The following is a 12,910-nucleotide window of genomic DNA, read 5'->3' as shown; positions in this document are numbered from 1 at the left end:
AACTGTATTTCGTTGTCTCAGTACCTGTAATCTGTGCAATAACAATAAAGTTGAATCTAATCTTGAGCAGGAACAAATGTATTTATTTAGTACATATCTGACATGAACGATTAAACACATTTGTGCATTCTTTATGAATGCAAACCGAGTCAAGCCGACTCCGGAGGTGGCGGTATGCACCTTAAAGTTGTCTGCAATCCGCCAAAAAACCGAGAGAAGAAGAAGAAGGCGAAGAAGAAGAAGAAGAAGAAGAAGAAGAAGAAGAAGAAGAAGAAGAAGAATCCGACTCGGAGCTGTCCGACTTCAGGCGAGCTTTTTGAGACCTCCCCCGGCTGCGATCGGCTATTCTCGTCTACTTTCGAGGCGAGCCGCAACGCGTCTCAAACAAGCCTAGTGTGAGCTGGACTACTGGTATCGTTTCCTGGTCGCTGCGTGGGGTCTGCGAGACAGCGAGACACCGCGGAGCTCAGCCTGAGCTTTGAATGTGTTGGTGTACGGAGCTCCGCGCAGCACAGCGACGGAGAAAATATAAGATTGAGTGTGTGTGTGTGCGGAGCTCCGCGGATTGGTCCATTTGGACTTTGTTATGACAGTATGCCCCGGAGGGAAAAAATGGAAAAATCTCCAACGAGGCGTTCTGGGGCAGCATAGACGTTCGGCTTGTTTGAGACAAGCGAGACCTGCGCAGACCTGCGCAATTTCGATCAGCGTCTTGCTCGTGCGTTGCATGATGGTTAGTAATTTTGTCCGACTTGCTCTGGAGGCTCGCTCACATGAGACGTTGAAATCTCGCGGGACAAAGACGCCCGCAGCATTGAGAGCGCCTCTCCACGGGCTGCGGAGGCGAAATGCTTGATGGGAAACGACTCGCTGGTATCTCGAGCTGAGCGCTCATTGGTGGTTTTTACCCCGTGCTGCTGATGAAACTCTCCAATTGGCTCGGCAAAAGTTGTTGTTTGGTGTCAGTTTTACGTCGCCACTTCCATTCACATTTTTCATCATTGTTCCACAATGTTTATCATCATGAAATTAATATCTATATAGGTTATACTATACTTGCACTGCTTACTGTTTTTATACTTTATATATCTTAGCATATTCATACACACTGTTCATACTGCTCACAGGCTGCTGTGTATATCTAGTGTATTCATACCCCTCACTCTTTATTCATCATTCAATTCATTCTATCTTTTATTCTTTAGATTGTGTACATTACTTTTCACTTTACTGCTTGTTGCACTCCTGGTTAGAAGCTAAACTGCATTTCGTTGTCTCAGTACCTGTAATCTGTGCAATAACAATAGAGTTGAATCTAATCTTGAGCAGGAACAAATGTATTTACTTAGTATATCTGACATTAACAATTAAACACATGTGTGCATTCTTTATAAATGCAAACCGAGTCAAGCCGACTCCGGAGGTGGCGGTATGCACCTTAAAGTTGTTTGCAATATGCCAAAAAACCGAGAGAAGAAGAAGAAGAAGAAGAAGAAGAAGAAGAAGAAGAAGAAGAAGAAGAAGAAGAAGAAGCCGACTCGGAGCTGTCCGACTTCAGGCGAGCTTTTTGAGACCTCCCCCGGCTGCGATCGGCTATTCTCGTCTACTTTCGAGGCGAGCCGCAACGCGTCTCAAACAAGCCTACTACGTGCTCCCCTGTTGTCTTTTCTGTCTCAGGTGCACCTGGTCTGCCCCTGGCTCCGCCTCTGCCCAGGTGTAACTAATTCCACTCAGCCGTATTATAAGGAGAAACTGGAGGAGAAGGAGGTCTCGCCTATCTTAATGCCGGGAGACTTTCGCCTTTAATTATCTCTCTTCTAGTTTTGAGCTGTAAACCATTTATCTGCTGATGTTTTTATGTTTAGCCTGGAGGACCTGGTAGTCCAGTTTCTGCGGCTTTATTTAGTTTCCCATAGGGTATTTATTTGATTTCTGGTTAGGGGAGGGAAACTCTGGGTCCTACGGCCCGTGGTGTGACTGGCTCGGGTTCCCCCCTTCTGTTTGTTTCTTTTGGCCAGTCCTCCAGACCTCTTTTCGTTTGCCGGATTGCTTGTGTGAGTAAACGGCTGTACTTCAATAAATGATCGTTATCAAATACTGGTTTTTAAGTGTATTATTTCATGTTGCGGGTCTCCCCACGAGCCACTACCACGGAGTAGAAGGCGGGTCTTAACAATAGACACGTATTTTCTTTGTTAGAGTTTTACTCACTACAGGGTGTACTTTGAGGGTTTGTGACTTTGCAGACCGTTTGCAGAAAAAGCTACATAACACACAAGGGGGAAAGCATAACATGGGACCTTTAACATGCACTGTTCAGAGGACACAGCATGAATTAGGCCTTCATGGTCCAATTGCTGCAAAGATGCGTCTAATACTTGTGTATATCTCTCTCAAAATATATATTCTGTGTATGTATGTATATATATGTATATATATATATATATTTATATATATATATTTATATATATATATATATATATATATATATATATATATTTATATATATATATATATATATATATATATTTATATATATATATATATATATACATACATACATGTTGGCAATAATTGATTGATGAGATTGTTCATGCATTTATATTAATGTTTTAATTACTTAACGACCTTTGTACTAGTGCCCCTATTCTTTATCAAGTAACATTGTAGATGTGTTTAATTTATTATTGAACATATTTATTCATTGATTTCTTCATGAATTATTCTCGCGCAATTTGAATTAATCCAAAGTATTTGTTTTTATTTGCTTTTTCACATTTAAAAAGAAAAGGTGAATAAAGAAGCACATTCAAACTAAAGTATCAATGTATGTCACATTTAACCAACTAGTGCCTACATGTATGGGTAATATTTAAATCAGTAAATTAAATGGCATATTATTCAATGTATGTATTTTTATTAATATATTTATTTTGGTAGGTTTGCTCTTCCCTAATACATTTTAATTATTATAATAAAGGACATGTGTCTAATAATACTTACATATTTTTACTTAAATAAGATATGAATGCAGTACTTTAACTTGTGATGGAGTATTTTCACAGTGTGGTGTTTGTACTTTTACTTCAGGATCTACTACCTGCAGCAAGTGCTGATAAAGGGTCTAAAGTGTTATTAATGTGACAATAAAGTGCTACTGAAGTGTTAATTAAGGGTAAAGGGAACAGACCTGCTCTGTGTATCCGAAGCTGAGGCTGTAAAACAGAGTCCAGTAGTTTCTGGAGTCTCTTGATCTCCTCTTTGGAAAGAGACCGCTCCTCCTCGTACTCTGCTATCGTTTTTTCAAACAGAGCAAATATATCTTCAACAGCAGCAGTGAGTCGCTGCTTCTTCAACGACAGCAGCATTTGGACTTTACTCATGTTTACTAGATCACCTTTTCCTGCAAACTGCGTTAAACATACCGTTTCTCTCTCCATCAAACTCTCAATCTGACTAGTGTTGCTAACGTTTTTCGAGCTAGCATGCTAAGCTAGCTCCTATAGTCCGAGGTAAACGCTCCAGAAAAAAGAGCACACAGTCCATTCAGAGGTTTATCCAAACACACAGATGATGGATCAGCAGTGCTGGAGCTCACACACACTTTCTCAGGAACACAGAGAGAGATAACCGTAGCAAGGAGTAGCCACCTCGATCCAGGTTAGAAAGAGCTGGGAACTTCACTTCTGGTGCGGTTTGAGGACGTCAAAATAAAAGGATTTCTTCTTTTTAGTTTTAATCAGAAGACTGGAAGTTACACTGCAGATTTAAACACTTATAAACACAGCTCAATTCTTTCAAAGTTAGAAATATTCAAGCAGAAAAATCAGTGCCTGTTAAATCAAAAGGAAAGCAATCATCTAAGACAACATTTGTGAAGAGGATAAGATCAACTCAAGACACATCAATCCTTTGATTTCTGGTCATAATCCAAGCTCTATGTTCACATAGAGAAGGATATGACAGTGTGTTAGGGCCTATGTCATCACATAGAAAATACAAAATAGTATCATACAAATAAATAAATTAACTTAAAGGTTATGTTCATATTTTTCGTATTTATTCTTCTACCGCCCATCAATTTATTTGGGATCGATGGTGAGATTTGATGGTTATAATCTTAGTAATTTCCCTAGCTAATGGTCTCCCCTCTCCTCTCAGGGGCCCGAACCCCAGCAAGGTGATCCAGCAGCTCCACATCGACCAGCAGCTCCACACCTTCAACTCCCTGAAGGCTCACCTGACGGAGAAGGGTTCCCTGCCGGCGCTGCAGGATGTCATGACCTAGACCCCCTCACCCACTGTGGCTCACCCTGAGGGGGAGAAGAGAGAGGAGGGCAGCACCCTCTGAGGACTCCCTACTGACCCGGGACATGGGCAGTGATTTGTGTGTGAGCGAAAAACACATCAGAGAACAAATAAAAACGACAAAAAACTCCATACTTGTTCATTCCACGTTTGGTTTGGGAGTCCAGTGTTTGTGAGTTACTGTACTGTTACACATTTCTGTTATAGACGACTTTTATTAACACTGTTGGTCAGATAGACATTTCTACCTATCCTCTACATACCTATTAATGTGTGTTTTTCAGTTTGAATGCACTGCTCTCAACACTCACTGTCCTTGTTACCCCCCCTCCTCCTCCACATATTTTAAGTTTCTCTTTCGTGATTGTTTATATTTATACATAGATGTTTTTTATATTTGTTCTATTATCTAAATGTCGTGTTTTATTCAGACTGAATTCACCTTTGCCATTCACCACGTGCATTTATATGTGAGTTTGTGTCTATTTTTCCTGTGTTTTGGGTGCCATTCATCATTTCAGAAAAGAGTCATTGACATAATGTCATCATGTATTAACACAAAATAATGTCCTGAGAAGAATAGCTAAGTTACCCTGAAGTGTTTGAAAGGATCAGTTACAGATACAATCCTCCATACAAGAATAGTGTTTTATTTTGAAGGCCAGTGCGACTGACACCAGCACCCTCTCAGAATAATGGTCAATCATTTGCAGCAAAGCTCTCAGAATACAATCGTGATTTTTGCTTAATTGGCTTATTCTCTGTGACATAGTTTTAATCTCTGACAAAGAACGAATTACCACATGTTTTGTAAGGTGGTGGGATTGTTGCATCTGTTTGTTACATTAGTGGAAACAATAATGATTTCTACACTGCCAATATCTTCTTCTTTATGTTGTAATGCAGCTTCAGGGCAGAAATACAGATTATATACAGAATATGTTTATCACTGGTGGACCTGTGTGTGTGACTGAAAGCTGTGCCAGATGTGACCTGATTGCCGATTCAAGATGTTTTTCAGAAAGGACCCTTTGATATTTATACCAGTGGCAAATGTTCGCTTCATTTGGTGGTTTAAATATAAAAGATTCTCTAATGTTGAGTTCATTTATTTTTATTTTCTTAAGGGGTATGATGTCCGTATGACTTTTTGTTGATATTGATAAAGAAAGGTAAAGCAGTTTTGGCTTGTGCTTCAAACTTCCAAAAAGGCCAAAAACTGGTACAAAGTAATATTGCTAAGTTCATCAACAAATGTTCACATCTTTCTGGGTTATTTTGGGAACAAACAACTGTATTCAGTGTACGTGTCCAACTCTGGTCGGATAAAGATAAAGGCTCTTATATGTCACCATAATCATCCAATCACATCAGGTTGTCCATCATGTCTGTGCAGGTTCATCCTTTCGTTTCCATCCAATCAGAAAATATATCATTTATCCTCGTTAGTGAAAAGAAAATGAAGTACCTTACGTGTAAATGTAACCCTTGCTATAGAAATGCTGTGTTTATTTGTAAAGGACAAAAACAACAATATGAACAATCATACAGCAGTCAGTGTAGCAGAAATGTGTTATGTATCTAAATGCTATTCTTAAAAAAAAAACGGCTTACGTTTGTGCTATTATCTGAGACTGCTTCACGTAATCCTTTTGGAAATAATTTGCCATTTTCGATATCCATTTTATTTGGTTCTGTCCTCAGAAAAAGCTGTATATTTTTAAGCAATTTACTCACTTTTTTGTAACACAACATTTGCTTCATTATGGCAATCAATTTCTAAAAGAAATAATGAATGTATAGACTCTTCCTTTTCCCCCTTTTCCACTGTCACTCAATCATTTCATTAATGTCATTTCATGTCTTAACTTCTTAAAGTATTTGTTTATTTACTGTGAGAAAACCTTTTCAAAGTGACTATATTATACATTTAAGAAGATGTTTAGAAACGGTGTTCTTCAGTATTTTTGGTTCGAGGAATATTTAAATGATTGCCATATAGGAGAGAGAATGGAGATATCGGCAAAGTATTGTTCTGTCTTTTTTTCTTGCTGTGACTTCAGTGCAGTTGAGTGTTTTCTAGGCTGTTCCACTGTAACTGTAATTAAAGCATTGTCTCTAGAAATGATATGTTTAGGACTGGTGTCTCAGCATTTATAGATATGTTCTATTTCTATTTTGAAGGTAATTTCCCTGCAGCTCTGTACTGCCATTTCTCTCTCTGGTGTCACAACTGTCCACTAGAGACCGCTGCAGCTCCTGAGATTTAACACTGATGCTTTCTTACTGCTGTTGAATACATTCCAGTAAGTTCAAAAATATTATTAATGCCACTATTCAAAAAAGATCTGTTTGTTTTATGGCACCCATTATGTCATTGTAAAATCAACACAGTGCCCTCTTCTTAAGGAATGAACGTCCCACATGCTGTTTCCCTTTGTGGACATTTTATTTTGTGCTTATCTTAAGAAGCTGTTTGATTTCAGTATATTATTCTTAAAACTGTGCAATGGTTTTGTTGACATTGTGTCTAGAGAAAATAACTTGTACTCTTTGATGCTGAAAGGTACTTTGCCTTAGTTTCAAGAAAATTAAAGGTATAAAAAAAAAAACAGAGTGGGACGGGTTTCTTCCCTCTTAGTCTTCTTCCCCATTTATAAATAGATATCATGTCCACTTCCTACTGTCCTTCCTACATGACACCTACTGAACAATTTCATAACAGCTGTTTATATCCTGAAGCAGTGGTGGTGGATAGTAACTAAGTACATTTACTCAGTTACTGAACAATATTGAGGTAATTTACTTGAGTATTTACTTTTCCTGCTACTTTATACTTATAATCAAATTGTTCATGTATAATTATAGAGCATTATTGGCCACTATGATAAATGTACAAGCTACCCTGCAGTATACAAAGGTAAAATTGCTTCCGATTTATCAGAGGCAACATTTGAGCATAAATGGATTGTGATTTATGATTTAAAAATATATGATACATTTTTCTGAATATTACGTTTTTCAGGTAGTCCTACTTTTACTTTTACATTACATTACATTACATTGCATTTAGCTGACGCTTTTATCCAAAGCGACTTACAATAAGTACATTCGACCAAGAAGATACAACATTGAAGAAAACAGAATCATATAAGTACATCAGGTTTTATAGAGGCAAACATTTCAAGTGCTAATCAACTGGCTATAGATAAGCCAGCCCTTTATTAGTATATAAGTGCTTTGTTAGTAATTCTATCGCTCGAAGTGGAGTCGAAAGAGATGAGTTTTCAGTCTGCGCCGGAAGATGTGTAAGCTTTCTGCTGTCCTGATTTCAATGGGGAGCTCATTCCACCATTTTGGAGCCAGGATAGCAAACCCACATGTTTTTGCTGATGGGAACTTGGGTCCCCCTCGCAGTGCGGGTACAGCGAGCTGTTTGGCCGATGCAGAGCGAAGTGCACGCGCTAGGGTGTATGCAGTGCTTAATTTGTAAATCATAAGGTGCCGGAACGCAAAGTACATATGACAGCTCAGGGATGACGAGACGCGTACAGGTCCCGGAACGTATACAGAAAAGGTGCTGTAAACAACATGAAAATGTCCACTTGCAACGCTGTGGGACTTACAAGCCTCAATTTCAAATAGTATCTGAAGAAACACACTCCTCAATGTCAGTTTCGGTGATTTATTGACAAGGATGACGACACCCTAAAACGGAATAATGCAGCAAGATAAGCTGACAAAGTATTACATCCATGCAATTCAATCAACACAAATATATACCACGAAACAGAGTATAGTAGTATAATAGTATAATATATATATAGTATAATATATGGTATAATATAATAGTGGAAACAGTCTTACATGAATGAGTGGACGAACGTCTCAACTCGAGGCGGAGTGCATGAACAATGTTTGAACTAAAATGGCCGCTCGGCACTTCCGGGTCAGAGCACGGCATAACCGGGCAGCGACAGCAGTGACACTGCCCTCTAGTGGCCGGCGATAAACTCTTCATCCCCCCCAGACCGGAAAGCTATGGGCCGGAATAGGTTAACGGTCTACATCCCGTATCCAGCTGCCAGACTCGGGCTCGTAACGTGCAGACGGCCTCCTCAAGCGGCCCGGCCGAGTCGGCTGGGGCAGCGTCGGCGGCGACTGCGGCACCGGGAGCGGTGCACCCAGGAAGGCACCCGTAGGAACAGCGAGGTCAGAGGACGCCCCATCAGCAGGCGTCGGTGGGGAAGCGCTAATAGCCGAGTCGCGGGGCCCGACAGCCGGCCGCTGAGCAATCCCCTGGGGCGTCGCCCAGCCCGGGTGGATAGGTGGGGGCTGATGACCCAGGGCAGCGGGCGGCGGCGACGGCGCAGCCGACTGCTCGCGGGCGCAGGGTGTGGCCGGCGTGTAGGCACGGAGGAACCGCCGGTTGCGCAGTGTCAGACGTCCCGAACCGTCAACCCTGACCCGATACTGGTCGTGGCCCGGCGACTCCACCACGATCCCCGACCTGTCCCATTTGTGGGGGCTCGGGCCTTGCTGGTTCTGGAGGAATACCCTTTCGCCGAGTGCCAATGGGCGGAGTGGTCTCGAGTGAGTCCCCAGAGACTCGGTGGTACGGGACATACGGGTCCGAAGGGCGTCCTCCTTCGCCGCCCATGCCTCGCGCCATAGCAGGCGGATATGCGGGTTCGAGAACTTCTCGAGGCGGTTCACGAAGGAGAGCGAGCCACGAAGTGGGCGGCCGAAGATGATCTGTGCTGGCGAGAGGTCGCAGTCGGGGTCAGGCGTGTTACGCAACTGCAGCATAGCGCGCAGGAAGCGGTCCTGATCAAGGCTGCCCGACGGGCCGGTGTTGGACATCAAGAGGCGCTTAGCAGTCTTAACCGCAACCTCCGCCCTCCCATTCGACTGCGGAAAGCTAACGGAAGACACACGGTGTTCGACGTGCCATAAACGGAAAGTCCTCGGTGTGGCTCGCCTTGAATTCCGGACCACCGTCGCTCGAGAGCTCCTCTGGTACGCCGAAGGTGGCGAAGAACGACCGGAGGTGTTGGACCGGGCCAGCTGAGCCCGCCAGGGCAGTACCCGCCGTAGAGCTCAGGACCTCTACCCAGCCCGAGAGCCGATCCCCGACAACTAGGTAGTGACGGCCCCCATAGTCGAAGAAGTCAGCAAACACCGCCTCGAATGGCGTGGACGGGGGTGGGGACGGCCGGGGGGGTGTAGCCGCCTGTGACGGAGCATTGCGGTTGCAGTCTGCACACCCGTCCCTGGTGGCCTGAATGTCCCCGGACATCCCGGGCCAGTAAACTATGGCTCGGGCATGCTGCCCCATGGCTGAGGTCCCCTGGTGAGCGGCATGGAGATGCCGAAGGACCCTCCCACGGAGGGATGGGGGAACCACGACGCGGTCCCGATAGAGCAGGACGCCGTCCTGGGCGTAGACGGACTCACAGACCGATGACAGACTCGCCAGGGCAGGGTCGTTAACGTCAATCCCACCCTCTTGCTCGATGAGTTGGAGGAGGTGGCCGAGGCATCCATCAGCCGCTGTTTCCCGTGCGAGGAGGGGCCAAGAGACGGCTCCGAGCTCCCGTGCGTCGTCGCGGATGGAGGCCATGAGTGCTGACTCCATGGCGTCAGGCCCGCTCGGCAGCCCCAATGAGAGGCCGTTCGCTGAACCCGAGGGGGAAGGATGCCTCGACGTGGCATCAGCGGCATAGTTGCTCTTGCCAGGCAGATGCACAATGTCGAAGCGCCATGGGAGGGTGCGCTGCTTCAGTCTAAACAGACGCGAGTTTGTGATCTCATCCAGCGTACGGTCGCCAAAGATTTTCACCAACGGCTTATGGTCGGTGACCACGACGAGGTTGTCGGACCCCTGCGTGAAGTACCGCGTCTGTTCCAGGCCCCATGCCACAGCTAGGGCCTCTCCCTCGACGGCTGCATAGCGCTGCTCCGCAGGGGACAGGAAACGCGAGCCCGCGAGGGTGACCCTCCACCCTCCTGGACAGCAGTCCGTTATGCCCGAGGCACAGTGACAATGTTGCTGGAGCAGGAAGTAGCCAATGCCACGCATGGACCAGTCAGGGCGGAGGCAGGTACGCTTCTGCATGTCGTAGATCTCCACGCCCTCGCGGATGGCCTCCATTATGGCTTGCTTGGACGTCTGGAAGGCCTCCTCCAGAACGGGGGACCATAGGAACGCACAGCGTGGGCTGAGGAACGGCTTAAATGGAGCCATCGTGTCACGCAACTGGGCGTAGTTAGCCACCTGGTTGACAAGGCCGAACCAACTCCTGATGTCCGTCGTGGAGCCTGGGGTGGGGAAGTCCCGGATGGCGTCCAAGTATTTTGGGAGCGGTTCGATGGTAGATTCCGACACCCTGAAGCCAGCGAAGTCGACGCACCTCTCCGCGAACTGAAGCTTGTCCGGATTCAGCACGATCCCCGATCGGCCGACATGCGTCAGGAAGTCGATGGTCCTCCACCAGTGTTGCTCCAGGTCGGTGTCATAGTGGATGGTGTCATCCACACAACGTTCCTTGCATTCATAGTCCGAGAGGACGGCGTCAAACCGACGGTTGTAGCCATCCCCTGACGACAGGAAACCCTGTGGTGCCCTGGTGTAGCGCCAACGGCCGAAGGGCGTGATGAAGGTAGTGAGGTGGCGATCCGACTCACGCAGGGGAACACTGTGGTAGCCGTTCCAGGCGTCCGTGACGGTCTTCCAGGTGCCCTTCGGGACGCGGCGTGCGAGGTGGAACGGGGACTCAGTGGCGAAGGTCTCACGTTGGCAGAACTTGTTGAGGGGGGAGAGGTCCACGGTCCTGCGGGGGGAACCGTCGTGCTTCCGAGTGACTACCATACGATGGCACCACGTCACCGGCTCGCCTTACGGCACGCGTTCAATGACTCCAAGGGCTTCGTCCCGCAGGAGGTCATCGTGAACCCTCCGCTGCCAGTGTAGAGGCACCGTAGCCGCGGTGTGGCATGCCTTAGGCGTAGCTGCGGGGTCCACGTGCATCTCGATAGGCGGCCCCTCCATGCATGGTAGTGCCCGATGGGGGCAAGTATTGAATGTCGACGAGGCATATCTCCCGAGTAGCCAACCTTTCATCCGGTTATTGTTCTCTGGCGTACAAGGGAACGGCAGTGCTGCGGGGCGCGCCGGGGGGACCGTGCGCTGAGGACATGAGCATTGGGCGTCCCCGGGGTCACTTGGCCCCACGCAGCCGCCGTTGGTTGACCTCGTCGCATTGATGGACAGGGGCTGGACTGGCGTGTCAGCCGTGTCAGGGCTACGCCTGTCCTTGGGCCCCCTTGCAACGTCGTCCGACGGGAAGTTAATGGGCAAGAGGCCGAGGTTGAGCAACGACTCGTAGGAGAGGTACATGGCCCGGACTGAGCTGCTCACATATACCATGGAACGGCAGGATGTAGTACGGCCCCCGCTGCAGGTCGTCGAGAGCCTAGCGAAGAACGCTCCCTCGATGGCTATAGGGGAGCGGTTGGCGGCCAACAGGCTGAGGCTGACGGGTCGCAGGTCGTCCCGCGCGAAACCGCAGGCCAGGAACTCCTCCAGAGACCAAAGGTCCGACTGCGCGCCAGTGTCTGCGACGGCGGATATTCGAGCTCCGTCGGCCGAGCCCCGGTTGCTGGTGCCATCCCTCGGCCCGACTGGCATGTCCATCGAGATGGTGATTAACGCCCGGGGGTGGTCTCTCAGCCTGGCTCGCCTCCATTCGCCCTTGGAGAAGATGTGGTGCTCGAGTATGATAGGTGAAGGCCTGTCGACACAGCCGTGCGACGTAGGGGCGCGGCGTCGGCGAAGGCTCCCGCGACGTCGGCCAGGGCGGGCTCCAGCTTGCACCGACGAGACCTGGGATACCAGCTCCGACCCCATGGCGGCCTGTTGACTGTCGGATGACGGCTGTTGACGCCTCTGTTGTCGGCGGGCCCTGTAGCAGCCGATGCACACCTGGTGAGGCTTAGGATTCCACCCGCGAGGCCCCTCCGTGAAGACGTTAAAGACGTTCTTACATTCCGGACACGAGGCACGTTTAGCCCCGTCCGCGGGGCTCGGGGCGGGGCTCGCCTGTGGAGTCGTCTTCAAGCGCCGGAATGACGACATGGCTGATAGGGAGGACGACGGGAGAGCGTTACGGGCCATCTCTTTGTTCTCGACGAGTGCAATCACGTCATTAACTGGCTTGACCAGGACGTCAGTTGTCCCTAGCGTCTCGCGGCGTATGTCCGAGTCATAGATGCCATTGAGCAGCACATCGCGGATAATGTGGTCGGTATAGTCCACGTCCTTACCACACTCGCATACCGCATTATATGCGCATGTCTCTGCTTTACCCCGCACTCTGGCAGCGAATGCGCGGAATGTCTCGTCGCGTTCCTGGCGTAACTGAAGTAGTTCGGTGCGCAGGACGCATGTAGCAACTGGGATGACAGCTAGGGAACGCATGACGGTGATCAGGTCTGGCAAGGGTCCGGAAGCGGCGTCGGGGACGGCTTTCAACAGGCTGTCTCGAAGTACAGGCCCAGCGCACTGAAACAGCTGGAAGGGGGCCTGTGCGTCCCCTATGCC

The sequence above is a fragment of the Notothenia rossii genome (genome assembly GCF_949606895.1).
Source record: "Notothenia rossii genome assembly, chromosome: 9".
NCBI lineage: Eukaryota > Metazoa > Chordata > Actinopteri > Perciformes > Nototheniidae > Notothenia > Notothenia rossii.
Note: the sequence above shows the minus strand (reverse complement) of the source record.